This window comes from Lissotriton helveticus, chromosome 3_1 (assembly GCF_964261635.1).
Source record: "Lissotriton helveticus chromosome 3_1, aLisHel1.1, whole genome shotgun sequence".
Lineage (NCBI taxonomy): Eukaryota > Metazoa > Chordata > Amphibia > Caudata > Salamandridae > Lissotriton > Lissotriton helveticus.
In genome coordinates this window covers 422,794,239-422,821,170 of record NC_136061.1, presented here as the reverse complement: position 1 = coordinate 422,821,170, position 26,932 = coordinate 422,794,239, and the positions used below count along the sequence as shown (strand labels likewise).

The window sequence follows — 26,932 nt, the reverse complement described above, 5'->3', positions numbered from 1 at the left end:
AGTTCTGATGGAGGTTGAAGACAGTCCGACCCCACCCTGAAACTGCTTGTTCCAGCACACTAGTTTTAGACAGTGCACTAAGAACCAGAAGCTCAAGGGAAGGGGGGGAAGTGGATAAAATAAAAAAAGAGAGACAACACCGTTCTTGCGTTTCCACTGTTGAAGTGCTGCTAAAATCTGCGGCCCTCTCTGAATTCTGTAGAAACTGCTGCCTATTCCTGAATGTGTTCCTGACTATCCCTTTATCTATTAGAAATTCTCTTCTAAAAGTACCTCTTGGATCCTGGTCTCTAGCTTCCAGGTTTGGAATGTGTTACTGTTCTGGGATGTGCTTTCTATTACCGTAAAGCTTCTATAAAATTAAACTAATACCATTATCAGAATTACCAATATCAAACATTCACCTTAATATAACTAAAGCCTAAATTCTTAATAGCAAACTCTCTTTTCACACATTTCCAGAATTTTTATAAAACGAATACTGTACTTTTACATCAAAATACAGCAGGTAATTTGTGCAAGTCCTTGATTTACTGTTTGCCTTGCTGTCAATGGTTTCCACTGTTCGATTCTAATGTAAAACAATGTTTATTTCACAAAGTTCCACAAAGTATTCTTGTAACAAAGGGTTTGAATCACAATGTTCGTGGAAGGTATCTTGTTCCAAATTGTTCCAAATTGTCTATACACGAATCCAGAAATCGCTGTCAAAGTTCTTTCAGGTAATAAAAAGTTTTGCACTTACTTGTTGCTGGACAGGGATACTGATCAGTCTAACCTTGTCCTCTTTCTCTTTTGCAGGTCGATTGTATTGGACAGGGGAGGGGCTGAGGCAAGGAGGAGCCAGAAACCGGAAGAAGGAAGAGCCAGCAGCTGCACCCATTGAAGCCGATGAAGGTCTGTAGAGAGCAGGAGTGCCAGCGCCGAAGGATCTGTTCTCAGGTAAGCGGGAGATAGACGAGCACAAGCACTGGGTGAGGCTCGGGGGCTGCCTTTTATAGACAGGGCTGGGTGTGGTTCGAAGAGCTGGGTGTGGTTCGAAGAGCTGGGTGTGGCTCGAAGAGCTGGGTGTGGTTCTCACATGCTGCACATGTTCTTGAAAGGTGTGCAGAGCTTCAGTTATTATGCAAATAAGTTGAATTAACACATGGCCTAGGGGGGGGGTGCTCTAAAGAAGCCTTGGTAAAAGCAAGGTCCAATGTGCAAACAAGACAGCAATGTCCAAACTTGTGAGTACATTGAGCAACATACACAGAAGCCTAAGGGGGGGGCTGAGATAACAAGAAAGACTTGTAATAGTATGTTTAAAAGAGAGCTATTACAGAGACCACTAGTGCAATGAGAGTGGACATGCTCTTTGCTGTGCACAAACCCTAACACTTGACCTGTTTCACCTTTATGTAAGGACCTATGAACCTGGGGCGGAACACGCTACCTAGGTTGAACTTGACATTCCTTGTTGACAAACATATCCGGTCCCCAACCTGATACTGAGGACCGTCAGTCATTTGTACTCCTTTTGAGCTAATAACAGACGTCGTCTAGCTTCCCTATGGATGGAGCGTAGGGACTTAATGTGCGCCTTCACAGAGGGCTGGTTTTCTAAGTCTGCTGGTAAGGCGATGGGCAAGGTCTTCACACAGTACCTATAGTTCGCCAAGAACGAGGATACCCCAATAGAACAGTGAACAGCGTTGTTGTACGATAGCATCCTGAGCACAACACCAGAGATATTTTTTCAGCTTCTGGTTTACTCTTTCGGTCTGTCCATCTGTTTGTGGGTGAAAGCTGGTTGAGACAGACGACTCGATCTTCAAAGCTCTACACCATGTTCTCCAGAAACTTGCAATGAACTGTGGGCCTCTATCGGACACGATGACCCGGGGCAATTTGTGTAGTGGTATAACGTTTTCCATCAGTAGTTGTGCCGTCTGCCCTGCCGTGGGTAGATTCTTACATGGAATGAAGTGACCTATTTTCGTTAGGCTATCCACTATTACCAAAATAGCAGAAAAACCTTGATCCATTGGTAACCCAGTGATAAAATCAAGACTGATATTCTGCCATGGCTGTTGATGAGTCGGCATGGGCTTGAGCATTCCTTTTTTCCTAGTGTTTTCTCCCTTCCGACTTGCACAGTCTTCACATTGCGCAACCCATGAATGTATGTCCTTGTTTAACGAGTTCCACCAAAAATAACATTGGACCAACTGCACTGTTTTACGTATTCCCAGATGGCCGGCCAGGGGAGAAACATGACACCAGCTGCATGCCTTTTTCCGTAATTCTTCTGTAGAGAGATACAGCTTGTCATTCCGAAATGGCAGACCTTGTTTGATGTGGCGATCCACCTCCTCTGTTGCCCAGGTCTCCTGCTAACTGATTGATTTAGTCCTGATTATTTCTTTTAGGAAGGTATCAGCCCAAGAGGATGCATATGACTTGAGCCGGATCGATTATGGCCGCAGGAGCTTGAGTGAGGGGTTCTACGGCTATTTCCTGCCTGGATAATGAATCAGCTTTGCGATTTTCCTTCCCTGGCCGGAGAGTGATGATCAAATCATATTCTGCAAAGAACAATGTACACATCATCTGCCTCTGTGTGAGATGCTGCGCCGTCTTCATGTATTGCAGGTTTCAGTGATCGGAATATACGGTGATAGGAGAGCGGGCCCCCCATAAGTAATGTCGCCATTCCTGGAACACCTTTTTTGCTGGACAACAGTTCATTCTCTGCAATTTTGTAGTTCCTTTCTGCCGCATTACATTTTTTGGAGAGGTAAGCTACGGGATGTAATTGTCCGGTATCTTTGTCTCTCTTGGAGAGAATGGCCCCAATAGCCTCATCCGAAGCGTTGGCTTCCACTATGAAAGGCACCTCCAACAAGGGATATCTGAGTACTGGAGCAGTAGTGAACGCTTGTTTCAAGCAGGTAAAAGCCTCGAATGCCTCCTTAGTCCATAGGAAAGGAACCCCCTTTTGGAGCAGTCTGGTGATGGGGACTGCTATCTGGTAAAAATTCAGGATGAACCTGCGATAGTAGTTCGCAAACCCCAAAAAGCCTGAACGTCTCTCGTGCTCCTGGGAATAGGCCAATCCTGTACTGTCTTTACCTTGCATTCAGCCATGTTCAAACCTTCAGGACACAGCATAACCCCTAGCAATTCGACTTCTTTCACCCCAAATTCACATTTGCTCAATTTGCAAAACAAATGGTACGCCCTCAGTTTCTCCAACACCAAGATGACATGGTTGTTATGTACCTCCGTTGACACAGAATAAAGCAAAATACCATATATATATTCGACAACAAAACGGTCCACATAGTCTTTCAAAACTTAATTCAAGAAAATACTGAAAAACCACTGGGGCGTTGCACAGCCAGAACGGCATCACAGTATATTGTAACAACCCGTAGCGTGTCTTAAAGGCCGTTTTCCACTCATCCCCCTCTCGGATACGTATCAAATGATATGCCCCTATCAAGTCTAATCTAGTGTAAATCATGGCTTCCCGTACTTGAGCCAACAAGACTGAGATAAGCGGCAAGGGATATCGGTTCTGAACTGTATTCTTGTTTAGCATTCTGTAATCACAACCCGCTCTTAGCTGGCCACTAGCTTTAGCTATAAAGAAAAGAGGAGAGGCTCCTGGAGAACGTGAGGGCCTGATAAAATTGATTTCCAGAAAATGATCCAGATAGTCCCTGAGATGCAAAGTCTCTGGATCTGACAAGGCGTAAACTCTACAAACTGGAATGTTCGCTCCCTCAATCAAATCAATCTGGCAATCATACACACGGTGAGGCGGAAGCTGTTCTGCCTGTACCTTGCTGAATACATCCTGAAACTGAGTGTATACTTCAGGCAACACAACCTCCTTCCTGCTGCCGTAGCCACACAAAAAGGGGAAGCGAGAGCTGTAGCTTGTGAGTTATGGTCCTGCATACAGTGTTCTCCGCATTCTTTGGACAGAAACTGTACGGTCTTGGTTTTCCAGTCTATGGTGGGATTGTGGTGCCAGAACCATGGCATTCCCAGTATCACCTCATACTGCGGAGCATCTATGATATTCAAGGCTATCTCTTCCAGATGCTGTCTTTTCCCATCTTCAATTGACTGCCTGCGGTATTCCATTTGCTCAGTGATGAGACATGATTTTAAGGGTTTACCATCCACAGCCAGAACCTCCTTGGGGGTGTCTCGAGGTACACTACCGACTGCTAACTGTCTTACCAACTCACTATCAATGAAATTCCCCGTTGCTCCGGAATCCAACATGGCTAGTACTTGATGCACTTGTTGTTGGTACTTTAACCCCACAGTGTTTCTGTATCTTCTACCCTGTTGATAGACAATGAGGGGATCTTCCACTCTTTCTCTCCCATTATCGCCGAAGGAGTGAGACCTGAAATCCCAGAATCTGTACCCACCATGGACACTGCTGCCTTCTTGTTCCTGTAGGAATAACCTTGTGACTAGGACCTCGAAGGGCAGTCTTGTACTCGCTTACCACAGTACATACACAGCCCTTGTGCATGACGGCTCTCTCTCTCAACTCGCGAGAGTGGTGCCCTAATGGCCCCTACCTCCATGCGTTCACCTCCTGCTACAGTGGACACTGTCTCTTTCCTGGCATACTTGCCCGACCTATAGAAAGACCTATCACCTTTAAGCATCTCTCCACCTCTCTCCGTCATGCGACCATCTAGTCTCAACGTCAGTCTAATTAAATTAGAGCAGGTAACAGGTTGCGGATCAATCTCAGCTATCACAACCTTTAACTCATCGTGCAAACCCTGATAAAACAGAGACATCCTTTTTTCCTCGGGCCATGCCTCTTCCGCTACCAACCGATTAAATGTAGTGAGGTATGTTACTAGATCCTGTCTCCCTTGTCTTAGTTCTAGCACCTCTCTATCGGCATTAAAGGTAGTGATCCTTCTATCGAACACTGTCTTAAAAGTGGCACAAAAAGCATTCCAATCAGACAACACGGGTCATTGTTCCTAACCAATGGAACCGCCCAATTGGCTGCCTCACCTATTAGATATGAAATTGCAAAAGCCACCCGGGAGTGGTTATTCGGAAAGGACGAGGGTTTACAGGAGAAGTGAAGCATGATTTGGGTTAAAAACACCTGAATCTTTAAGAGGTCACCCGCATACATTTCTGGGCTAGCTAACGGTATAGAAGGAGGAACCGTGACCTGTATTTGAGGGATGCTGGAGGCTGATCCATCAAAAGGATTCCTTGCCAACCTGTCTACCCTTTCATGCAAAGCCGCTGTTTCAAGCCTAGAGGCCGCCAGCTGCTGTTGAACTGTGGCCAATGCTTGAACCAGATCATCCATGGACGCCATGTATTGCCACACCCGGACCGGGAGGAGCAACCTACCTTGGGTGCGTAATTCTGTCAGATCTCTGTACTCCTCGGGGTCCGGGTGATGCAATAAGGGATCCACCCCTTGACATCCCCAAACTCCAACTGAAAGTTACGGAGTTGTAGGGCGATCAAGTGAGGGAAAGGAAAGGATGGTAACAACAGGGAGGAGAACCTGTAATACAAAAGCAACACAAAGTAAATATACATACACAATGCTACTCTCATATAATCTCGCTAAATGGACATAGATAACTTATCCATTGTAGCACTACAGCAAGTCGGTTATAGCCAATGAGAACAACCAGCCTCCGGGGGTGGATAAGTCTACAAAACATAACACAATTACATGATATCACACACATATCCGATTCATACGTATGCTTGGTGATTAACCCCCAAAACCATGATCCCTCATGTCCAAATGAACACTCAAAATTCGTGTGCAAGACTGCTAGTTTGTGTACCCTCCGTTCAGAAACACTATGAAAGTTTTCCAGTAAAGTACTAAACGAGAACTGCTCCCAGCACTAGATTACCACAAGTTCGTAGTCTAGAAATAAGGTCTGCTTCGAACTACTGATCTGCAATAGCATTAGTCCAACAATACCCTTATTCTCTTCGAATGGAGACCTCGCGGTTCACTCACCGTGGTCTCAAACAAAAACAGGCTCCAATGGCAACAGCCGAGCTCTGGGGTAAAACTCACCGCCACCGAACCCAACTCCGCGGTGCCCAAATGCGCTCACTGCCGAGCGCCGCGGTTACTTAACCGCTACTTTTTAGAACTCCAAGAAGCCTCTAAATGGCCTCATCCTAATTGCTGTTGAGACGCTTCCCAAAGCGATATTCCTGGTTTGGGCCCGACATCCTGTCGAGCCAAGAAAAGATCCTGAATAGTACAGTGTTACGCACGTTCGCTGAACGTGCGTCGCATCTACTTGTAGACGCTGGCTCCGCCCCTCCTGCTTCTCGGAAATATAGTCTTTTGGCTAGGCAGGCGCGGAAACATGCAATTCCTGACACTGTTGCCTCTTTCTGCACCTCACTTGCTTTTTTCTGCACCCCTCTTGCCTCTCTCTGGACCCCTATTCCCTCTTTCTATACCTCTCTTGCCTCTTTCTGCACCCCTGTTCCCTCTTTCGGCACCTCTCTTGCCTGTTTCTGCACCTCTGTTGTCTCTTTCAGCACTCCTCCCGCCTCTTTCTGCACCTTTATTACTTATTTCTGCACTTCCTTTGCTTCTTTCTGTACCCATCTTACTTCTTTCTGCACCCCTCTTGCCTCCTTCTGCACCCTTCTTCCCTCTTTGTGCGCCTCTCTTGCCTCTTTCTGCAGTTCCCATGCCTCTTTTTACACCTCTTTTGCTTCTTTCTGCACTTCTCTTGCCTCTTTCTGCACCCCTCTTTCTGCATCTGTTGGTTCTTTCTGCACTGCTCTTGCTTCTTTCTGCAACTCTCTTGTACATTTTTGCACCCCTCTTGCCTCTTCCTGCACCTCTCTTAATTCTTTCTGTACCTCTCTTGCTTCTGTCTGCACCACTGTTCCCTCTTTCTGCAGCACCACCTTTGCCTGTTCCAGCAACTCTCTTGCCTCTTTCTGTAATACTCTTACCTCCTTCTGTACCTCTGTTGCTTCTTTCTGCATTTCTCTTGCCTCTTTCTGCACCCCTCTAGCTTCTTTCTTTACCCCTGTTGCTTCATTCTGCACTTCTCTTGCTTCTTTCTGTACTTGTCTTGCTTCTTTCTGCACCCTTCTTGGCTCTTTCTGCACTCCGCTTTCCTCTTTTGCACCTCTCTTGCCTCTTTCTTCACCTCTCTTGCCTCTTTCTGTACTTCTCTTGCCTCTTTCTGCAACTCTGTTGCTTATTTCTACACCTCTCTTGCTTCTTTCTGTACCTCTCTGGCTTCTTTCTGCACCCCTGTTGCCTCTTTTTCCATTTGTCTTCCCTCTTTCTGCATCACGCTTGCCTATTGCTGTACCCTTTTTTGCCTCTTTCTGCATTTCTCTTGCCTCTTTCTGTACATTTGTTACTCTTTCTGCACCTCTCTTGTTTTTTTCTACACTTCTCTTGCTTCTGTTTGTACTTCTCCCACCTCTTTCTGCACTCAAATGGGAAGTGCAAACTGTCAAGTTTAAAGTTCTGCGTGCTCTTGTGACTGAGGTATATGTCTACTTGTATATGTATTCTCATATGTGTTATGCATCTGAATATGGCAGCTTAAAAAGTGGGTAGCTTCTCCTATAGGTAGTTAAATGTTCTCAGTTCTGCTCTGTCATTCAGTTGCACAGGTTGACATGTCTTATGTATATAGGTGTAATATAGCTACTCAAATATACTATTGAATACCCATGTGCCCTGTATTATGAGCAGTAAGAAATATAGATACCGTTTTGTATACATATTTACAGAGTATGCTGTTTGAAACACAGATATTCAAGTATTTGTATGTTGATTTTTATGTAACATGTCACTAGGTAAAAACAGAGACACGCATGCATACCTTCACAAACTTGGTCAGACTTACAACAGTGATATAGTTAGGATTGCTTTTTATATTTGGTAAGCCAACATTCTGAGCAGTTGATTAATAGTGAACCTTCACGAGAAAAAGTGAGGGTTAAGACATCTTGGGAGAAGGATTAGTAATTAGGCTACTTTGTATTAGTCAGTCAAAATACGCATCTTTCTACACCTCTGTAGATTCTTTTTGCACTTCACTTGCTTCTTTCTGTACCTTTCTTCCTTTTTTTGGACTTCTGTTGCCTTTTTCTGCATTTCTCTTGCTTCTTTCTGCGCCTTTCTTTCTCTTTCTGCAAATGTCCTACCTATGTAGGCATAGTTAAAAATTAGCATTTATAAAACCTTCGAAATTCACTGAAAAAAACAGAGGCTTCAGGTACGTCATAGTTAGGAATTAGCAATAAAACCATCGCAATTAGGAGGAGCCAAGCTGGCGACCAAGATGGCCGCTTAGGCTCCCGGCTCCGTAGACCTCCTCATCCGGCTACAAGATCCTGCTAGATATCTTGTGCCTATGCAACGCTCCCGTATAGACGAATCAAAACTACGCCGCACCGTGAGATCCCGAAAGTTCTATCACCATCGAGAACGGAGAAACGTCGTCCTGAAGTTTGCGGCTTACATCGGCCCTGAAGCCGGGACCTCGAGTGGAAATCTAGCCTGCACCTAATTGAACAACATCGGACACAGAAGTTTTGGAGGGGCCGGTCCACCGGAATGGAAGTGAAGTTTTTTTATCCGATCTTCACATTGAACACTCGAACAGATTGGCGCTGTGCAGGAACGCCCCACAGACACTGCGGACGCAAGTTGGGTATTAACTAACGGAGCCAGTGCCATGCATGGCTTTGAAATAGTCGGAAAGGCGACCCTGCGGCTGCAGCCACATCCTGAAAACGACCCTGACTTATCCTGTACGCGATCGGAGCGGGTGTCCCCATCTTTGATTCTAGTTGGTCGGTCCCTATGGGCCCGAGGGATTGACCATGGTGGAAATGTATGACATGGCGACCAATATCGACCGGCGTAAGATTCGTACCCAACCCTCTAAGGGGTCCATGGAACGTCGTACGGATATCTTGGGACGACATATCCTAACCAAGGGTTTTTCGACATCGGACCAGTCTGTCACCAACGAAGGGGAACAATCAGTATCGGTCAGGAGTGAACTCACGCTCGCAACTCTAATGGCGGCTGTCGGTGGTCTTCACCTTTCCCTGAACCGAAGAGTTCAAGCACTGGAACTTCAATTGGATTCTGTTATTTTTGAGATGGGGTGTGTGAAAGAGACCTGTGGTCACTTTCGCGACAGTGTGAAAGTTACAGCGTCCACAGCAACTGGTTTACTCAACGCCAACAACCCTGTGCAGCGAGAGGGGAGTGAGACTCTGATCCGCAAATCAGCTAACGGCGATGTGTCGGATGTCCCTGTTGTGCTGGCATGTTCAGTATTGCCAATGATGGAGAGAAAATCGCGCCGTAAAACACATCTGAGGGCTTATACAATGACTCAGGACTGGCTTGACAAGATACCCCTCTTGCTCTATTCGAACTCAGTTAAATGTGACTGGCAACAATGTCTGGAGTTCCTGACGGAGCGGATGGGACCCAATAATAATGTGATTCACTGTTCCGTAATGTTTCCGGCTCGCTCCTGTGTTCAACACTCTTCCATAATGGCGACTGTTTGGGTGAAGTACACTCGTGTACCTGATCGAACTGGCCAGGGCTGAGACCGGCTTATTCTTCGGGACTTTTGTTCGAGTTGTGGCTTTGTGGGACTCACTTTATAATGTTGATACTGGGAGGCGATGTAGGCGAGTAATGATTCCCCCGATCTTAGCTCGATTGTGTAACTGTTGAATATCCTTACTTAGGGGGAGGCTTAGAGTTATTGGAAGGGGAGAGGCCGGGAGCCTGTACAAAGACCCTCCTCCATTCCTTTCAAGGGGTTTTAGTTCAGATGGGGCGACAGGCACACTGCTAGTTGGGGTTTGGCGTAAGCTGCATGCAGGGGTGCAGGGTGGGGGGTGGGAGGTTCAAGCGCTTCGCGTTTTCCTTTTAGTTTATTCTATTCTCCTTTTCTTATATTTTTAATTATCTTGATTCCTCCTTTTTCAGTATTATGGTGCTAATGCGAGCATTACTGTTTGATCTGGTGTATCTTCTGCATACAAGGGCTGCAATGTATCCTGTTCATGTTCTAAGTATAAATTGATTTCGTGATCGGCGGGGTCGAGTGCCAGCACCCTACGATAGAGCGAACCCGGTTAATTTCATAATCCTGATGGATTAGGAGTGTTGAGTCCCGGTATCCTGTGTCTTATGCCGCTACTATCCTGACTTTTCTATGATTCGATATTTGTATGTACGTAATCACATTGCACCTGATACGTTTTCATTGTTATTACCTTTTTCAAATCAATAAAAAGATTTATTAAAAAAAAAACCTTTGCAATTCACAAAAAAAACCAGAGGTTTTACAGACATTATAGTTAGGAATTAGCATTTAAAAACCTTAGAAATTCACTGAAAAAAACACAGGTTTCAGGGACATTATAGTTAGGCTGATATTCCACTCATACAAAACCAGAGAAATTCTGCTGTTAGCTAACTATAACTCGCGCCCCCGCAATGCACTGCTAATGATGTCACATATTACATCCCTCATGACATAGTCAGTAACATCATTGAATGCATCACTGATGACATCTAAAATGCCATCACTGATGACATCATCCAGTGACTGAGTGTTTCTAAAAAGTTTATGAATGTTAAAAATATATACGCCAAGGTGTACTGAAGAATGAGTGGGTGTATTAGTGTCTGAATGGATGATTTAGTGGGTGTGTGACTGACTGTATAAGTCAGTGATTAAACGTGTCTTAGTGAATGCATGGGTGAATGGCTCTGTGTGAATGTCTGTATCAGTCTGCCATTTGGTGTGAAAGTGGCTGTATGGGTTCATGAGTAGCTACATGAGTCTCTATATGCTCTATATGCGTTAATGATTGATTGTCTGAGTACCTGTATGGGTAGCTGAGTGTCTGTGAGTGTGGGTGGGGAAGGTGTGACTCCCTGCATGGATGTGTGAGTGGGTGATTCACTGGGTGTATGGGTTCATGAGTACATATGCTAGGGACTGCATGGGTGAGTGAGTGTGCGTATGGCTGGGTTGGTGAGTGAATGGATGTCTCAGTGGTATATGTATGAGTAACTACATATGTGAAAGGCAGTATATGTGAGAGTTGGAGTATATAAGTGACTATATGTGAGAGTGGAGGACTGTGAGAGTGGCTGTATGGATGAGTGTGTGTTTGAGTCAGTAATTGTATAAGAGAGTAAGTATGTTTTAGAATCTGTATGAATAACTGAGGTGGTGTGTGTATAACTGTATTGCTGAGTAAATGGCAGTGTGATTGTTTCTTTGGGTGACTGACTAGGTGTGTGAGTAACTCTATGGGTGAGTGGTGGTGTGTGAGTGTCTGTATGGGTATATGAGCGCATATATCAGTGACTGTATTGATGAGTGACTGCATGAATGAGTGACTGTATGGGTGAGTGAGTGGATATGTGTATAGACGTATGAATTAGTGAGTAGGTATGTACTACCTGGTATTGGTGGGTCTATGTTTTCGAGAATAGTAGTCTGTATTTTAGAGTGAGTGTATCAAAGGTTATATTAGGGTGTGAGGAGGTGCATCGGATATTAAGAGGATGATGTCATCAGTGATGCCATTTGAGATGTCATCAGTGATGTCACTGACCATGTCATGAGTGATGTAATATGTGATGTCATCAGCAGTGCATTGCGGGGGCACGAGTTATAGTTAACTCAGCTAACTATAACAGCCAAATTTCTCTGGTTTTGTACAAGTGAAATGTCAGCCTAACTATAACGTCCCTAAATTTTGTGTTTTTTTCAGAGAATATATATATATATATATATATATATATATATATATATATATATATATTCCAGCTCCGAAGTACCCAATGTACAAAGGAGCACCCGGACCTCAGCTGCACACAAGGAGCCTTGAATGGTAAGCACGCCTCCAGCACAACGATATCCTTTAACTGTTCAAACTGCCCAGGATGCCTGACGCATTTCGAAGTGTCCCCACTTCTCTTCAGAGGCTTTGGCAGTTACGAAGGAGCGCTTGAGGGCAGTTTGAACAGTTAAAGGATATCGTTGTGCTGGAGGCGTGCTTACCATTCAAGGCTCCTTGTGTGCAGCTGAGGTCCGGGTGCTCCTTTGTACGTTGGGTACTTCGGAGCTGGAATATTTACGCGGCGACCCATGCCGCGGAAGGAGCACCACCCTGAAAGAACCGGGGGCCATGCGGTCTTCACTACGGGCCGAGAACATGGGACAGCAGCGTATGGATTTTGCATGAATTCCACACAGCCAGGCCCATCTGTGGGCTTGAAAAGTTACCAACTGAACATTAGCGCGACGTGAGGCACTACAAGTCCCATAAGTCCCATCCAGGGCGTGCATCTAAGCAAGAAGGGGTGTGGTGCCTCAAGCACTCCTTCATAACTGCCAAAGCCTCTGAAGAGAAGTGGGGACACTTCGAAACGCGTCAGGCATCCAGGGCAGTTTGAACAGTTAAAGGATATCGTTGTGCTGGAGGCGTGCTTACCATTCAAGGCCCCTTGTGTGCAGCTGAGGTCCGGGTGCTCCTTTGTACGCTGGGTACTTCGGAGCTGGAATATTTACGCGGCGACCCATGCCGCGGAAGGAGCACCACCCTGAAAGAACCGGGGGCCATGCGGTCTTCACTACGGGCCGAGAACATGGGACAGCAGCGTATGGATTTTGCACGAATTCCACACAGCGAGGCCCATCTGTGGGCTTGAAAAGTTACCAACTGAACATTAGCGCGACGTGAGGCACTACAAGTCCCATAAGTCCCATCCAGGGCGTGCATCTAAGGAAGAAGGGGTATGGTGCCTCAAGCGCTCCTTCATAACTGCCAAAGCCTCTGAAGAGAAGTGGGGACACTTCGAAACGCGTCAGGCATCCAGGGCAGTTTGAACAGTTAAAGGATATCGTTGTGCTGGAGGCGTGCTTACCATTCAAGGCTCCTTGTGTGCAGCTGAGGTCCGGGTGCTCCTTTGTACGTTGGGTACTTCGGAGCTGGAATATTTACGCGGCGACCCATGCCGCGGAAGGAGCACCACCCTGAAAGAACCAGGGGCCATGCGGTCTTCACTACGGGCCGAGAACATGGGACAGCAGCGTATGGATTTTGCACGAATTCCACACAGCGAGGCCCATCTGTGGGCTTGAAAAGTTACCAACTGAACATTAGCGCGACGTGAGGCACTACAAGTTCCATAAGTCCCATCCAGGGCGTGCATCTAAGCAAGAAGGGGTGTGGTGCCTCAAGCGCTCCTTCATAACTGCCAAAGCCTCTGAAGAGAAGTGGGGACACTTCGAAACGCGTCAGGCATCCAGGGCAGTTTGAACAGTTAAAGGATATCGTTGTGCTGGAGGCGTGCTTACCATTCAAGGCTCCTTGTGTGCAGCTGAGGTCCGGGTGCTCCTTTGTACGTTGGGTACTTCGGAGCTGGAATATTTACGCGGCGACCCATGCCGCGGAAGGAGCACCACCCTGAAAGAACCAGGGGCCATGCGGTCTTCACTACGGGCCGAGAACATGGGACAGCAGCGTATGGATTTTGCACGAATTCCACACAGCGAGGCCCATCTGTGGGCTTGAAAAGTTACCAACTGAACATTAGCGCGACGTGAGGCACTACAAGTTCCATAAGTCCCATCCAGGGCGTGCATCTAAGCAAGAAGGGGTGTGGTGCCTCAAGCGCTCCTTCATAACTGCCAAAGCCTCTGAAGAGAAGTGGGGACACTTCGAAACGCGTCAGGCATCCAGGGCAGTTTGAACAGTTAAAGGATATCGTTGTGCTGGAGGCGTGCTTACCATTCAAGGCTCCTTGTGTGCAGCTGAGGTCCGGGTGCTCCTTCGTACGTTGGGTACTTCGGAGCTGGAATATATATATATATATATATATATATATATATATATATATATATATATATATATATTCCAACACTAACAGTCCCAACTTCGGGAAAGAGCCAGATGAGACCACCATCTTGTGCAACAGGTACTTTATTCAAAGAACAGCATGCCAGCAAAAAAATCCTTTGAAGGGCCAAACATCATACCAATTAATAGCCAGACGCGTTTCGAGTGTCTCTCTTCTTCAGTGGCTGACTGGAAGTGCAGGGGGAAACTGTTTTACTGGTGTTTCTTATCATGAACGTCTCCCGCCCGGTTGGGCGTGGCTCCGCGGCCTTCTGGGAGATACCTTACTGCATCAGTGCGCGATCATTCTCATCCGCAGGTCGGGGGAGAGAGCCGACCGCTGGTCTGAAGCGGGTCCGCAGCGGCGTCACGAGATGCTGCACAACGCGGATGAGAATGATCACGCACTGATGCAGTAAGGTGTGCGCTCACCTCAGGAAGCACAGCAAAGAAGCAGGGCACAAGATTGTTTGAAGTTGCACCGATATTGTTGGACATTTGGTGCATGTGGAAACGTACCTACATAGGTTTTCAAGTTGGTGTGGACTACGTCTCCCAGAAGGCCGCGGAGCCACGCCCAACCGGGCGGGAGACGTTCATGATAAGAAACACCAGTAAAACAGTTTCCCCCTGCACTTCCAGTCAGCCACTGAAGAAGAGAGACACTCGAAACGCGTCTGGCTATTAATTGGTATGATGTTTGGCCCTTCAAAGGATTCTTTTGCTGGCATGCTGTTCTTTGAATAAAGTACCTGTTGCACAAGATGGTGGTCTCATCTGGCTCTTTCCCGAAGTTGGGACTGTTAGTGTTGGAATTTTTAACCGGCCTGCCCAGGTCGGGGGAGAGAGCCGACCGCTGGTCTGAAGCGGGTCCGCAGCGGCGTCACGAGATGCTGCACAACGCGGATGAGAATGATCGCGCACTGATGCAGTAAGGTGTGCGCTCACCTCAGGAAGCACAGCAAAGAAGCAGGGCACAAGATTGTTTGAAGTTGCACCGATATTGTTGGACATTTGGTGCATGTGGAAACGTACCTACATAGGTTTTCAAGTTGGTGTGGACTACGTCTCCCAGAAGGCCGCGGAGCCACGCCCAACCGGGCGGGAGACGTTCATGATAAGAAACACCAGTAAAACAGTTTCCCCCTGCACTTCCAGTCAGCCACTGAAGAAGAGAGACACTCGAAACGCGTCTGGCTATTAATTGGTATGATGTTTGGCCCTTCAAAGGATTCTTTTGCTGGCATGCTGTTCTTTGAATAAAGTACCTGTTGCACAAGATGGTGGTCTCATCTGGCTCTTTCCCGAAGTTGGGACTGTTAGTGTTGGAATATATATATATATATATTCACTGAAAAAACCATAGGTTATAGATTATATATAGTTAGGAATTAGCATTTACAAAACCTTGAAAATTCACTGAAAAAAACATAGGTTATAGACCATATATAGTTAGGAATTAGCATTTAAAAAACCTTATTTTACTCACACAAAACCATTGAAATTCCATATATAGTTAGTTGCACTAACTATATATCGCGCACCCGCAATCCACTGCTGATGATGTCACATATTACATCATTCATGACATGGTCAGTGACATCACTGATGACATCACTGATGACATCTCAAATGACATCACTGATGATATCTCATTTGACATCAATGGTCACATCAATGATGATATCATTAATGTGACAATACAATGCATCTCCTCACACTTTAATATAACCTCTGTTACAACCCAGTGTTAAATACAGAGTATAATTTTTGAAACCATTGACACACCAATACTAGTTACTACATACGCACTCACTGATTCCTACGTCTACACACACATTCACTCATTCACCCATACAATCATTCATACATACAATCACTCATCTTTACAACACTATCATATGCACTCATACACCTATACAGACACTCACACTCTGCCACTCATCCATGGAGTTACTCACACACCTAGTCAGTCCTGTAAAGAATCAATCACACTTCCATTTTCTAATCTACACAGTTAAACATAGAGTACCTTACATTTTCAGACATATACTAACACATACTTACTCTCTTATAGAATCACTGATACAAGTACACATTGATCTGCACAGAGTCACACACCTCCCAGCCAGCCATACACACACTCAGTCTCCCATACAAATACTTGTGCAACCAATCAATAACCCATATAGCTACTTATATAGCTACTGATCAACACATGCAGCAGCTTGCACAACAACAGACATACTGATGCACACTTTCAGACAGTTTAGTCACTAACCCGTGCATTTAGTAAGACGCATTTAATCACTCACTCATACAGTCAATCACGCACCTACTAAAACCTTCATTCAGACACTTATACATCCACTCATTCTTCAATATGTAAAACATATTTAAACTTTACAGAAACACATAATCACTAGATGTTGTCATCAGTGATGTCATTTGAGATGTCATCAGTGATGTCATCAGTGATGTCACTGACCATGTCATGAATGATGTAATATGTGACATCATCAGCAGTGGATTGCGGGTGCGCGATATATAGTTAGTGCAACTAACTATATATGGAATTTCAATGGTTTTGTGTGAGTAAAATAAGGTTTTTTAAATGCTAATTCCTAACTATATATGGTCTATAACCTATGGTTTTTTCAGTGAATTTTCAAGGTTTTGTAAATGCTAATTCCTAACTATATATAATCTATAACCTATGGTTTTTTCAGTGAATTTCAATGGTTTTTTAATAGCAAATATCTGTAGCTGTAAAATGTATTCTTCTTTAAATCCCAAAATATATTTTATATGTTTATTAATAACTTTTTTTTTTTTTAATTTTTTTTCTTCGTTCCCACTTCGCGAATCGGGAAGCTTCCCGTTAGCTGACCTTGATGCCGCGAAATAGACCGCGAGCCAGTAAACGTTTCTTTACCGCAACTGCCGCGTTAGAAAACAACATCGTGACGCCTCCCGTCCGCATGACGTTTCGCGTTGTCGCGTGATACGTCATATGACGTACTACGTTAGTGAACTGGTACGCTTACCGAGTCGCAAAGCAAAGGTTTCTGGAAGCAACCCGGAAGGCCCTGCAAAGCGTGTAACATAAACACAGCAGGTCATGTGACTTGGTAATAACATTTTTCATTGGTTCATTTCACTTTTGGTTTCCTAATGATGTAAGACTAGGTCATATAATCTAAAATGAACACTTTTCATTGGTTGAGAACTATTGTTTTTCCCAAATGATGAAAATCCCTCTTTCTTTCCTCACTCTGACTTTCATCATTGTGAGAGAAAGACCCTTTGTTACCAGTGAGCAATGGCTTCTTTAGTAGCTTCAGCTGGTGCTTCCCCACCACCTCCACCACATCCAAGGAAGAGTGGACCGATGTGTGAATGTGTTCACTGTATGCAACAACTTTGACACTTACAGAAGCCTCACCTTCTCCATGCCTCCTACACAGTTCTACATGTACATCATAAATGCAAACAGAACAGAATTAATTATACATGTTAAATGGTTTATTTTTGCTGTTCTCAGAATGTATCAAATTTCACTAAAAACAGTGACTTGAAGGTATTCATCATATAACAGCGGGGAAAAAAAAAACACAATCAAAATGATTGTGTTTAAAAAACCCATACAACATAACAAATCAGAATTCAGAACTCCTTAAAGTTAACTTACTTTCCATGACGGCCAAGGATGTCCTATGAACAGCTTACACTCTGTTGTGCTGTTATTACTTTCAACCCGCCACTTTCTGAAAGAAAACCTCCATCGTTTTCAAAAACATGTTACATACAATAAATGACTTCTTGCTCTCTACCACAAGTTTCCACAAGGCCAAATCTTGTCAAAGCCATTTATAACTCTTGGATTTCTTGTAAGCCAATCCCGTCTTTTCGCATTTCCGCAACTTTCAGAATTAAAATGTTGAAGATCATTTACACAATCCTGGACTAGTAATATCTTCCCCTTCTTGCTCAATCATGTTCTACATTTCCTATCACACTGATACTGCTTATTATGAAGCAGACTTACACTACCTTTATGACTAGTACAATTATTTAATTCTCTACATCACTTTTAATCACAAAGCAATGTAAAACAGTAGACAGCATTGCAGACTTACATTCCCTCTACTCCATGTTTTGATTGGCTGCTTCAATTAGCTTATAAAAAGAAATAGTTTTTCTGAACTCATTCAAAGTGCACGTATTTCTCAATGACGTCCAGTGTTATGGTAAAAAGTTATGTCTCTGTACTACACTTATCCTCAAGGCCAAATAGTGTAGGAGCCATGAGAACTTCTTGAAATTCCTCAGAGCACATCCCGAGATTCTTTCCCTAAAATTTTGGTTTTAAAAACACCAGGTAAGAGTTTTTAAGGTCATATGGCAATTTTTTTTTGAAAATTAAAACAGAATCATTGCACAATGACCAGCCATTTCTACACTTTAAATAAGCTGTATAATGTCCTGATGTTATTGAAGGACCATCATGATATATAATTGCTACAGTTACAAAAGTCCTTCCTGATATTGACAACTGTGAAGCCACAAAATTTTTAATTAAAGTTGTCAATTTTGTTCCATCAGGCCTACATCGTTGGAACATTAAAATGACATACTGGCCATATGTTCGTATAAATAATGTGGACATCATTTCAGATTTACATTGCCTACACTCCATATTGTGATCAGCTGCTTTTACTAGCTTATTAAAAGAGACTGATTTACTGTCTGGCAAAGTTAAATATATAAATCTTTCTGAGTCTATACTAGTAGTACTTGATACCCTACAGTTCTCGCAGTCATGCTGCCATTGATAAGAAAGCCCAAACAGGTGATCTACATCTACACCTTCATCATGCAATACATCAAGCATATACATTAAAAACTCCTGACAATCTTGCTGACTATTTTGAGAGAATTGTGTTTGGCCTGAACATCTGTCTAACAGATTTCGAATTTCAGACACACTTTCTATGTTTGTTCTATCAGTGCTACATTTCTCTAACACAGAATTTAACAAACTGCAAAATCTTTGATCAGAATTGACCACAATCTCTTCTTTTACATTTTCTAGAGAAAACAAAACATTAACCACTACATTAGCATAGCAGTTGACACCAGAACTGTTTTCAAATTGAAAACCAACAACATCTTCAACAGAATCCTTTTTGTTTCTGCTTATAATTTCAGGTTCATCGACTTTTCGTCTTTTTGCTACAACCTCCCCAGTATTGGTCACATTTCTTCGTTTCCGGCCTACCACACGTTTCTCAAACAAAGGATACTGAGGCAAATGTGGCGCATACTCTCTTCTCAACCTATTGTATTCCTTAACACAATCTAGATCCGCACAAATGTTTGTGACATCACACTCAATCAAGTACAATCCCGATAAAGTCCTAACTCGTGACAATGCCACATATGCCATACCCTCCTTGAACACAGAACTGCCAATATTCACCAATGCACAGTCTACACTTAAACCTTGCGATTTATGGATTGTCACCGCATATGCAAAGCAAACAGGAAACTGCAAAAATCTAGCAGAACAACGAGCAATTAGCTGTACTTCCTCAATGCCATCAAATTTAATTTTTAAAAATTCAATTCCATCTCTATTTCTGTATTTCACAAAATCAACAACATTACCCATTGATCCATTTACCAGACCTCTTTCAACATGTAAATTCCTTCTTAAAATTATACGGCAGTTCAAGCACACATTCAGAGTCTTTTCAAAACCCGCAGTTTTAGATATACTCTTCTCTAATGAATCCAATTTTGTTTTCAGATTCTCAGACAAAATAATTGTTGATCCCATATGCTCTACTCTGTCAATAGCTTCCAATTTCACAATCTCTTGCTTTTCTAAATGCAACATTTTGTTGTTGAATTTGGCACATTCTGCAAGAGTTGGCATCAAACATATTCCAGATTTTTTCTCAGTAACTTTCTGAAAAATATTCTCAGGCACAACATCTTCGTCTGGATATAAATTTGTCAGTAATCGTGCATGTAAAGCTTCTTTCCCATGCTCGGTCACTTTTCCAATTCTAACATCTTGTAGAATAGTCTTGTAAACTTCATCCTTTGCCTGACGCATATTTTCATGCAGTTCAGCATAATTGAAGTTTAACCATATATTGACGTTGCCAATACTCCCTAAGCACTTCCTGGTATCTTCATGCGTGAGCATTTTGAACACAGGTTGCCCTTTCACTGGTGTCAGCTGCAGAAGATCTCCGAAAACAATGATGTGTTTGCCACCAAATAACACATCATACTCCGTTTTGAGAACTTCTTGCATTCTCAAATGCACAAAGGCAAGCATGACATTGGAAACCATGCTTACTTCGTCAATGATAAGAAGTTTCATTTTCCTCAAGACTCTTGAAACTTCAAAACAAGCATCTCCAGATAGCTTGTGATATTCTAATTTGTTGTCATGCTCCACTGGCAGCATCAGTAAACGATGTAAAGTAATCCCTTTAATGTTATGTGCTGCCAGTCCAGTTGGAGCGGTGACAACACAAGACAGCGATGACTCTGTCCTTTCCTGCAAATAACATGAAATTGCTTTAATAAGGAAACTTTTTCCAGTTCCCGCTTCTCCACTCACGTACAGTCGGACAGGCTTCAACGACGTACATGAGCACTCTTTCTTGTCATGACTTAATCCATGATCAATTTGCATGGTAAGTTCGTCATATATTTTCCTCTGCTCAACGTTGAGTTGTCTTTCCAACTCTTCTAAGTTAACCGCATCCTCCTGAGCATGTGCCATGGCTCTTTCCACTTCATTCATAGCAGTGGCAGCTTCATTTTCGATAAGAGGTCCTCCTAGTGGATCCTGACTCAATGAAGCAGAACTCTGACTGTCCTGAGAACTGTCTCTGGCAATCTCGGCTGCAATCGTTGCTTCCTGCTCAATTTCCACATTCAACATTTCTACATATTTGGGAAAAGCAGGACATTCTATGGTCTCCTTGGCAGCATTGAATGAGTCTTCGTAACAAAGGAAATCTCCAAGCAGTTCCTCTTCTGCACGCCAAGGCTTAAAAAGTTGCAAAAGTGCTAAATAGAAAAACTCCTTTTTTTCAGGAGATTCGCCACTCAATTTTCGATGGTTTATCAAGTGGCATTTTCTTTGCTTGACCAGACATCCCTCACTTCCTATTACAGCATACACTCCTTTCTCAGTATCTTCTTTGATGTTCCTCTTGAATATGTAATTTTGCAGAACCTCATACAGACAAACATTCTCGAGGTGACTGCTTCGATTTGGATAATATGTATCCAACATGTTGCTCTTCAAAATGTCGGTACTGTTTGGCTCCTTTTCCGCCAAATACTCAATTTCCCGCACAGGTTTCAGAACTCGATTACGCGTTGCAGCAAGACCAACACTCGCCCAAACGATACTCCTGGACTTGGCATAGAGACTTGCTGAAGACAACCGGTCAGAACATTCGTAAGCTCCGATTTCTCGATGCGACAACATCTTCAGACTGAAACTGTACAACTTCTTGCTGAGGCTCTTTTCATGGGAAATGTCCTCCCACATATCCTTCAATTCTGTCTTCTCTTTTTTGGTGATGTAAGATGTCACATACCGAGCCACAGCCATACAGTTATCAGCCACAAACTGTATATCCATGTTAGCATTCCACATGGACAAAATCACCGGGTTGTAGTCGTTGATGTACTTAGACTCTTCGTTCCTCTTCAAATTGTATGTGTTTTTAGGTGATTTCTTCATCACATTGTGTCGCAGCGAAGACATCAAACTGTTCACTCTTCCTTTAGAAATCACCGATCGTGGAAAGCCGAAACGACATTTGGTGTAGAACTTGTCTTTGTTCCGGAATTTACGACGACAGTACTTTCCACATCGATGGCTTTGGAAACGTAGAACTTTTTCTCTTAGGCTTTTTTTCTCCTTTGCGTTTGGAACAGCACACGTAGAATACTGTTCTATGAAACTCATCACTGAGTCGTCTGCATCCGTTCCAAATTTAGGTGCATCCTTGATCCACAGCAACATATGTATATGAGGAGCACCTCTTGCTTGGTACTCCTTCCTCCAGAAGAAATCCAACACCTCTCCAAGAGGTGGATTCTTCTTATTCATGATGAAAGACATCATACCTTCAAATCTATGATTGAAGTACCTACATACATTGACTGGATCCAAAGAGCACAGTTCTCCGGGTGTCTTGAATTCGATGTTTTCTACGTTAGCATTTGCCTCTCGTAGAAATTCAAGTAAGTCTTCCCAGCCATACTCAGCACAGCTCAAAGTGAGGAACCATGTGGGAGTTCCTAAGTTCCTCAGCATACATTTTAAATCACCATGACGACGGTACCAGTACTCATTAGTACCACGCTGACACGCCATGAGATTAATCAGGTGAGAATCCAAAATACTGTCTTGGACATTGACTTTATCCATAAAGTCACTTGCCGAGATGTTTTGCATGTGTATACCACTTTTCAAGATGTGGTTCACTGCATATGACAGTCCAGACAGATCGCTTTCAAACAGGAGATGAAACAAATAAGGAATGCATTGTCGAAACCTAGGATCTCCTGCATACAATCGCAAAGTCCGGTATTCAGAAGCAGGAATTTGATGAGGGCGCTCATCATATCTTCCTCCCTGACCTGTTGGAAAAAGCTGTGGGAAACACCGAGCTTCCAAACTTTCCTCCCAAACACTAATGGGACTCCCTTTCGCTTGTTTCATTTGAAACAACTCAATAGCATTCCCCATGACTTCCTTGGAATGCAAAGGATGAACACTATAATGTTCATATATTTCTTCACTAGTACAGGGTTCTACTTTCTCAATTTGACCAGCACACAAATCGCTATCCTCTTCCTCACTTACTTCCTCTTCTGCAACATATACATTTTTATAGTATTTATTATTTTTTTTCAAATACAATGTTGCCCTTTTGACTTTCCTAACATCTACTAAATCTTGCCATATTTTCTTATTCTTTGTCGGAACCCCATTAACTAAGATAACAAGAGGTTCCTCTTCCACTTTTTCTACTCCAATTGTGTTAATGTTTTTCTTCAAATCTAGAGGCAAATAAACAACTCTTCCCTTTAATCCTCTCTGTAAATCTGATGGAGGCAATTTCCCTGTCTTTGGCTCCATTCTTACAATAGCCTGAAAGGGATGGATACTTTGAATCAAAATAGATTCATAAGTATTTAAATCCTTCAATTCAGAAGGAATCTCAACCAATTCCAGATTATTATGAACTGCTCTAGCAGGCATCTGGTTTTGATTTAATTTGTTACAACAATAAGTACACACACGTTGATCCAATCCCAAATCAAAACAATTTTCTACCATCAAGTATGTTGTAAAATCCTTCCATTCACTATTATTTTCCCTTTCACTTTTTCCATATAAATCCACTAACTTAGTCTGATTCTTATAATAAGTGCGTCGACAACACACACAAGTGAAATTTGGCCTCTCACTTGATTTCACCTCAAACGTCGCAATTTCCCTCTGGAAATTATCTGTACTGGAAACCTGTACACTATCTTCCACATTACTCTCTTCTTCTTGGTCAATTTCAACATTCTCCTCTTTACTTCCAAAGTAACAAAACTCAATTTCTTCACATATATTCTTCACATCTATTTCAGAACCATGCAAAAGAGCAGCGCATAATTGTTTAAGCATAATTGCTGGACTCTTAGCATAATACAACATTCTAACTAATTTCCTCACATTATTATGATGCACTGCTAGCATCCTGAAATGATGAAAAACACTCTGACATACTCTCCTGGAAAGACAAGCCAGTGAATGACCATGCAAACCTATCACTTCTCTCACTCTGCAAGGATCTAATTCTTGCAACAACTTCATTTTCTGCTTCAAACTTTTCTTATTAAATGACCGTATAAAATCACAAAGCAAATTGATGGAATCCTGTCGTACACTGCAAATACTACTACACTTCCAGGTGTACACAGGACCCTTAGGACGTCTCCCTAAAACCTTATTACCTAACACCTCTTCTATCTCTGTTCTCACAACTTTTTCTTTTTCAACTGGACAACCATCTTTCACTTCATAAGCTCGACCACTGGTGTCAACTGCATGCACCAAATCATTATCCTGGAAATAACTCTCCTCATTAAAAAATGCCTCAGAGCTTGAACTATGCATCCATTCTCCAGAAAAAACTTCACAAAAATTACTACGATTAACTATTCTCTTCCATCTACTATTTCTTTTGAAATCATAAATTACCTTGTTTAGCTTCCTAATTCTATTGATTGTCAAAATAAATAACTTACGTTTAATTTCAAATGCCTGATCAATAACTTTCTCAACTATTTTTTTTCTCTTATAAAAAAACACTTTCTGTTGACCTTTCTTAATATTTTTTAACAAATTCCCAATTATCCTGTTGCGGAACATTCGTTTACGAATATCCCTAAACTGTTGTTTCCTTCTACTTTCATGCATAGAGTTATCTCTTACTCTAGCAGTAACATTTCTCATTGGCCTTTCCTTACCATTTGAATTGTTTCTCCTTTTCTGGACTGAAACATTTTCTGTAGTAATATTTTTTTTACTACACATATTTCTTATGACTGTTTTTGGACTCTTACCCGGTGCTTTCTTGGTGACTTGACAAATCTTTTTGTTAGAGGACTGCTGCATTATTCCATGGTCCTGCTGTCTTTGACGTTTTGCAGCCTTTCTCACTCTTTCTTTTCTAGGCATCCTAAAATCTTGAAATAATCTGCAGTTGAATCTGTGGTAAAATATAATAAAAAATGTTATTAACCACTATTACCCAACAGTAAATTAATAACAGTCATCAAAAACTTAACACACTACTTAAGTATATAATATACTGAAGCCTATCTCCAATTTTTCACTGAACAGGACTCATCTCTTCTTAACCTTGGATAAACCTCACCTACTCTGTGTCCCCTGCACATAATTAAATGTAAAGGGGCAGATTTATATTAACTAGCACATCCCCAGGGATGCACCAGTTAACGTGCACCGCTGCTCTGCCACCCACGGTGTGCCGCATTTACAATCAGATAGGACAAAGCTACATCAAAACCCTGCGCCTGCTTGAAGCAGGCATAGATCTTGACGCAGGTAGGCTGAAAGCTAAAGCAACAACTAAGTGTCGTGTGCAGAAGTTACAAAAAAGGAAAAATGGCGTTTAAACCAGTAATGAGACCATGCTAACGTAACACAGAGTAAAAATATCCAGGATCTACATCAGTTTGGGGTTCACGAACCTGGCAGGTACAAGGCACTGAGGCTTTCCACCGTGCATGTCTCATCCCAAATCATATGTTGTTTGTGAATGAAACAATTTCCCAGACCAAATGCTTTGGATTGGCTACTTCTAAAAAATTAAACACCCCTACTATCCCGGAGTTAGAGGAATATGATGGTTGGAGTAATTTTACTCGTTGTCCATTAAAGATTTACAGGCCCTACTCCGTAATTCTTCCTTTAACATTTCCAGTATAAATCCAAAAGGTTGACTGCTTTGGCAACGTGCCTTATCCACGGTTTAATAACGCTGCCTTTTGCTTTATATAAGTTTTCAAATTGTATGAAATATATACCAATAGGTCGTTATTAACCTTTAGGTAGTGGTTTTCTTCATGAGGTCTGGTCGCTTCCATACACATACAGATTTTCAAAGATGATCAAGAACTTTATCTGAATGGAGAGGAATGCACTGAGACGCCAGATCATTCACTAATGTGTAGGCACATACAGTTACACGGTTCATGCAACAAACACCGACCAAATATGGCTTGCGTGTTGCAAGGCACACCAGTTCCTGCTATCATCCCCACGTTCAAGTTCTTGGAAAATGGTAGTTATTTGATGCTCAATAATGAAGATTGTTCTGGGTTAATTAAAAGTATTCATTTTATCGTAACAGTAAATGAACGGGTTATTTGCTGCAGAAATGTTCTATTTCCTCCCACACATGAACATAGGGAGTTTTCAATCTGGCCACAAATACCAACCTTGGGAGCACATTTCAACGGCATGGCAAGAATAAGAGCTCTTTTGTCTCAGAGAGAGGTGGCCTTGAGTTCGGCCCGTGAAACTTTCGTGCTTCACATAGCGAACACCCGTACAGAGGTGCAGACCCTTTTAAATACAGATTCGCCTTTCCATTTCAGCAAGATGGTTCGGACTATCTCTAACGCGTCCTCCACAAAGGGCCTGGCGCACTTTTTTAAAGTTGTTACCAGTGGTCTCGTGACTTCATTTGAGAAAATCTTTGGAGTCATCCCTGCTTTCTTTCATTCTATTTTTTCCACTCTGCTTCGTGGATTCCCATTTTTACTTGCATTACCAGCGGACGCTCTTGTGCTTTTTTACATTTTTAAATATGGATGTCCCTCCTGTGCAAGCTCCCGCCCTGCAGCTGCTGACACTGTTCCGCAATCGCATGCTAGAATATTATGGCACAATGCCGTTGGCGATATTAAGCACGGCATATGGATTATCTTTTCGATTCTCCTACTTCACTTGTGTCCAGCCTGTATTTCACTGCCTGACCTGTGATTTCGATTGGGCCATTGATTTGTGTCTCTGCGGACCGGTTTCTCCTGACGTCGACTTTAATCAGCTGATGACTCCTATCATTACTCACGAGTTGGTTTGTCCTGGCGAAAGGATTATGGCTGTGGCATTGATGCATGGACTAATTGGTCCCTGGAATTTACTGGCGGCAACACAGTCTTTCTTGGAACAGACCTTTCTTGAAAACCCACCGAGCTGTCCTCTGATGTTGATAGAGGATCCGGTGCTGGGAGAGCACTTATGTTCTTTTCCGCTTTTAAATTGGATGGCTGAACTCTTTTCGGATGAAGACGGTGACTTCCTATTGGAGGCTGTTGCAGCTTATTTTGCATACAC

At 43.0% G+C, this 26,932-nt stretch overlaps 1 long non-coding RNA gene across 1 annotated transcript in view; it reads left to right on the top strand.

Annotated features, from left to right (window-relative positions):
• Positions 1-26,932, top strand: part of LOC144824571 (uncharacterized) — a 49,191-nt gene that overhangs the window by 8,422 nt on the left and 13,837 nt on the right. The window contains exon 2 of the long non-coding RNA XR_013609017.1: positions 802-942. This is a non-coding gene — a long non-coding RNA (uncharacterized LOC144824571). The remainder of the gene's footprint in view (positions 1-801; positions 943-26,932) is intronic.